Source organism: Trachymyrmex septentrionalis, unplaced genomic scaffold, assembly GCF_001594115.1.
Source record: "Trachymyrmex septentrionalis isolate Tsep2-gDNA-1 unplaced genomic scaffold, Tsep1.0 scaffold242, whole genome shotgun sequence".
NCBI lineage: Eukaryota > Metazoa > Arthropoda > Insecta > Hymenoptera > Formicidae > Trachymyrmex > Trachymyrmex septentrionalis.
The window spans coordinates 66,855-72,601 of NW_017305400.1; the positions used below are offsets into that span (position 1 = coordinate 66,855).

The 5,747-nt window shown below is 37.1% G+C and overlaps 1 protein-coding gene across 1 annotated transcript in view; it reads right to left on the minus strand.

Moving 5' to 3' along the window:
• Positions 1-5,747, minus strand: part of LOC108748804 (fatty acid synthase-like) — a 32,342-nt gene that overhangs the window by 20,519 nt on the left and 6,076 nt on the right. The gene's annotated exons all lie outside the window — the stretch shown is intronic.

Below are 5,747 nucleotides of genomic sequence, written 5' to 3' on the forward strand. Positions count from 1 at the left end.
ATAACGGAGCATAGGAGACAACTAGACCATGAATTTAAATGGGATGAGGTCGAAATCTTAGACGAAGAGCCCTGCTATCGGAGACGTTTGGTTTCAGAGATGATTAACATCAAGAAACAAAAGAATGGTCTCAATTTACAGACTGATACCGATGGCCTCCACAAAGCTTATATTCCAATCATAAATAGAGTTTGACTTTCCGTTACGAACAGTCCGTCTCCTCTCTCAGTCTGTGTTGATCCGCACTACTGAACGTACATAAAAATCGATATATAATGTCTGTCTTACATATCTGCGCTCCTTCTCACTGTACATATTTCATAAGTTTTTTATTTCTTTTTGGACATTTTAATTCAAACTTCTTACACATGATTTCTGGTGAGTTTTTTATGAAATAATTTTTATTATTTTTGTTAGATTTTCGATATTTTATATTATTTTATTTATGCGTAGTTGTCGGTGGTACGTTTTTTTGTTTTTTAATTTATCCTTTTTATTAACTGGAACTTTACCAATGACATTTTTAATACTTTTGACTGTTCAACCATACGGAAATTATGTTTCCAGATCAGACTCACCCGAACTGTGAATATTCTGAATATGCGAACATTTGCGACAATTGATTTTATTCTGTTATTATTTTTTTCGTTATACTAATGTCTGAAGAGGGCTCAAACCGGTAGCCGAAACTTGTAATTTATTAGTTTATAGTCTAATTTTTGTGTGATGTTTCATCGCTGTTAATATAATATATAATTTTATGAAAATTTAAAAAATGTGGTTGACTCTTACTTCGCCCGTTGATTGAGTTTTGTTATTATGATTTGAAAGAGTCCTTTGAATTTGTTTATTTATTTTAAATATAAGAAGATATTATAGAAGTAGTACTGCCTCTTGTTATTATTGCGAGACCTTTCCTCAGCGTGCATATATCACATTGGCGACGAGGATAATTGGTGGTCGTTATAAAGTACGAGGAAGTCGTAGTGAAAAAGGAATTTAGTATGTGGAACGAAAGTAATAAAGTCGTTCGCAGTCACAGGGACTTGAGAAAGATAATAGCCAGAAACAAAAACGAGCGGATGTTAAGACTAAAAATGTAGTTAAGACTCCGAATCATTATTTAGAAGAGTCCGAAAACGATAATGAAAGCCTAAATAACGTATTTTATAAAAATAATATAGATGATAGTGAAATGCTCGGTAACATAGAACATTTAAAGTAAGCCTTAAGGTACGAGTATGTAATAAAGCACACAACTAGCGTTCGAAATTGATACAGGATCGCCGATCTCTACAATATCAAAGACAGATTTCGATAAGTTTAAGCCGTTTGGAAATACGATAATGAAGAGAACTACGCGTAATTTTAGAACATATACAGGGGACCCGATAATCCCTCTCGGCTACTTTAAAGATTAAGATAGAATTTCAGAATAAGAAACGGGAACTTGAATTATTTGTATTACCAGGTAGAAGCGCACTGATTGTAGGTCGAAATTGGCTTCAAGCCCTAGATATTGTTCAATTCAAGAAACTAGTAGAGAAGTTGTCAGTTAAAGCGAAGAGCCTAAGGATATTTGTAAAAAGTTCGAGTCATTTTTTGCTAAGAAACTGGGACATTATACTAAAAAAAAATTTAAATTTATTGCATCCGAAAGAGGATGCCAGTCCAGTGTTTTGCAAACCAAGGCTAGTGCCTTTCGCGTTAAGAGAGAAAATCGAAAAAGAGATTGATCGTTTATAATAGGAGAAGGGGTTTTGGAAGCGGTTGAAAGTAGTGAGTGGGCAACGCCCATTGTACCAGTTGCCAAATCGAACGATCAAATACGTTTTTTTATGCGGAGATTATAAGGTGACACTAAATTTACACTTACTGGTGGATAAGCATCCGATTCTGAGAGTGTCAGATTTACCCACAAAATTAGGGGGGAGGGGGTACGATATTTACAAAATTAGATTTAGCTCAGGCCTATTAGCAGGTAGAGTTAGATGAGGAATCAAAATCGTTAGTCACGATAATAACTCATAAGGGTTTGTTTAGAAGTAATCGTTTGAGTTTCGGAATAGCATCAGCGCCTGGTTTGTTCCAGCGCGAAATGGAACAGATCTTACAGGACTTGAACAATATTCTTCGATGATTTAGTTATTACAGGAACTACGAGGGAAGAGCATGATCAAAATGTAACGAGAGATTATAAGATTGTGGATTAGCTTTAAGTAGAGATAAATGTTCATTTGCACAAAACAGTATTGAATTTTTAGAATTCGAGTTAAGCGCCAAGGGCATTCGAGCTTCGAGCAGGAAAGTTGATGCAATTTTGAATATTAAAAAACGAGAACTCAAGTTGTTTTTGGTTATGAGTAATTATTATTCCAAATTCATTAAAAATTATGCAGACATGGTAGGGCCGCTGTACGAGCTTCTTATGAAAAATAGGAAATGGGATTGGACAAAGGAGCAAGACTTAGCTTTTAAAAGGGCTAAAGAGCACCTAGCATTGCAGAGATTTTAGTACACTATGATACGGGAAGACCACTTAAAATTACGTGTGATGCATCTCCTACAGGATTAGGGGCAGTTTTGTCACATATTCTTCCGGATAGGTCGGATAGGCCAGCAGCGTTTGCCTCTGAAATATCAGTGGCGCAGAGAAATTATTCTCAACTTGATAGGGAAGCAATAGCTCTGGTATTTGGAGTGAAACCGTTTCACCAGTATGTATAAGGTCATAATTTCATATTAGAAACACCGATCACAAACTCTAACGTACATTTTTAGATCAAAGAAAGAAATTCCGCAAATGACGGCTAGTCGAGTGCAAAGGTGGGCCGTAAAAGTGAACAATCGAGGGACAGGTACAAAGTGTAGATAGTAAGGTCGTTCATAGAGAAAAGATGCAATCTTGAGGAGAGTGCGAAATTTTGTAATGCTGGGTTGGCCGGATAAAGTAGACGATTGCCTGAAGCCATTCCATAGTCGTAGGTTAGAGTTAACTTTGGAAGAAGATTGCTTAATGTGGGGATACCGCATTGTTATTCCACAGTCTTTAAAAGCTGATTTACTAGAAGAACTCCATGGAGCTCATCTCGGAGTAGTTAAAATGAAGACGTTAGCTCGGTCTTATTTTTGGTGGTCTGGTTTAGATAGGGACATCGAAGAGATAACAAAGACATGTAAAGGGTGCTTAGAGATCGCGGACGATTCTCCAAAGGCTTCATGTATGGAAGTGGCCCAAACCATCACATACATCTAGATTTTTGCGGACCCATTAGCGGTCATATGTATTTTGTAATAACCGATGCATACTCGAAATGGATTGATATTAAGAAAATGTGCGATATTTCTTCGGAATCTACAATTAGAGCTTTAAAAGAGTACATAAGCATATGAGGGCTGTCACATCAAATTGTTTCTGATAATGGGCCGGCATTTGCGAGCGAGCAGTTTCAAGAGTTTGTATTACGAAATGCCATTAAGCATACGAAAACTGTATCGTATCACCTTGCGTCAAACGAGGCAACTGAGAACGCCGTACGCACTTTCAAAAAGAAATTTAACCTGTTTCTGGAGGACAGTGCGAACGTGGGTCCTACTTTTTGGGTCAAGGAACTTAATCCTTCTGACCCGGGACTGGACCTCGTGCGACCTTAGGAGTTAGAGAAAAGTATGAAGCGAGGGATAACAAAAAAATGGAAAGCCAACGATTTTTAATCGAAATTAATCGAATCTCATAGGCGCCCCCGTAGTCGCAACGTGGAGCCATCTCTTTCGAAAGAAAAGTATCGTAACGTCTATAGGACATAACAGCAAGATGGGTGCCGCGTTTGCTCACTGTGAACCATAAGCGCGACCGCGTAACGATTTTAAAACAATGTTTGGAGATGTTTCAATGTAATCCAGATGAATTTCTGCGTCGATTCATTATTGTGGACGAAACATGGATCGATTACTTCACACGCGAGACGAAGAAACAGTCAAAACAATGAACTTCACTGGGTGAACCAGTTCCGAAGAAGGCGAAGACCGTGAAGTCGGCCGAAAAGGTGATGGCCACAGTTTTTTGGGATGCACGCGGTATAATTCATATCAATTACCTTCCGTCGAAGCAAACAATCAATGGCGATTACTACGCAGCTTTATTGAACCGTTTCAACAACATTTTAAAGAAAAAACGTCCCCATTTGGCGAAGAAGAAAGTGCTCTCTTCCATCAAGACAATTCACGGGTTCACACGTGCCCGGCACCAATGGCCAAATTCAACGAATTCCGCTACGAATTGCTTTCCTATCCAGCATATTTGCGAGATTTAGCTCCCTACGATTATTTCCAAACCTGAAGAAATGGTTCGGAAGAAAGAGATTCACCACCAGAGAGTAGCTCATCGCCGAAACAAATTTATTTTGAAGGGTTGGACAAATCATATTATTCGGACGGCTTGAAAAAGTTGGAGAATCGTTGAATTGCTGGTGAGTGTGCGATTTTATCGTGATTGGCGGCGGTTCTAATTATTAAAATCTGTTTTTTCTTACAAGTTCTTTTTCGGTCTTGTCTAGCGATCTGGCTTTGATACTGGACATCTTGACTGCTCAATCGCACGTATTTTCGAGATCCATCCGAATTTTACTTTTTTACGTTTTATGTTGATTGCGACATGAATTATTTATTTATTTTTATTTATTGTTTTATTTTATCACACTTTACATCTGAAGAGGGTTCAATCCTGTAGCCAAAACTTGTTATGTTTTTTTATACATTTATACATTTATATGCGCCGCTCCGTATCGGTTCATGTATCTTCGCCTAATATTTTTAATTAATTAAATGTTTTATAACCTAATGACTCTTCTTTCGCCGTTTATTTTGTTTGTTTATTTATGTAATATAAATAAATTATTTAATAAAAAACATGTTTTAATAATAATTTGGCGGAAGTGCTCCCAGTATATTTCTGATATAGGGACCCTTCTGAGCCAGTATGTCACGTGATCGCTCGGCGGACGAGCCTCGAGCAGTGGTGGGGATCGTTCGCCAGAATCAATTCAAAATGTGCAAATCTTTGCGAGCACTCACATATAACATAATGTGTTACATATAACAATAGTACAAAAAGATGACTTAATCTGTTCTTACATTACACATATCATATATTATATATATTTTTTAATATGATACTTTTGAAAAAGGTATGATTTAGGCAATCGGTTGTTCAAATTTTACCTACATTTTACAGCATGTTCCAAAAAGATTTATAACAAATTAATTTAATGGCGAAGGGTTAAATATGCAAAATAGATGCCTGGCATCAAGTTACAGTTCCTAATGCTCATTTGTGTTCAAATTGATACAACTTCCTTTGTGTGTATAAATATAAATATTAGGTGTACAAAAAAGTTCTGAGCTTTTTTTTGTAAAATTCAATCTTTATTTAAAAACAAACGAAAAAATATGGCTTGCTGCGTAACGCCAAGCTGTTCTGCAAGCTCCTTTTCAGTTTGCGCAGAGTTTATATCCAGCAGTGCTTGCAATTCGTCCGTTTCAATCTTTTCAGGGCGTCCAGCACGCGATTCATCTTTAAGACTGAAATCTCCTTGGCGAAACTTTTGATACCACCTTTTGCATGTTGCATGACTTACAGCGTTCTCTCCATATGCAGCACAAATCATTTCAGTGGCTTCAGCAGCATTTTTCTTCAGATGAAACGCGAAGTGGATGGAAAATCGAATATGCTCTTTTGTAATTGCCAT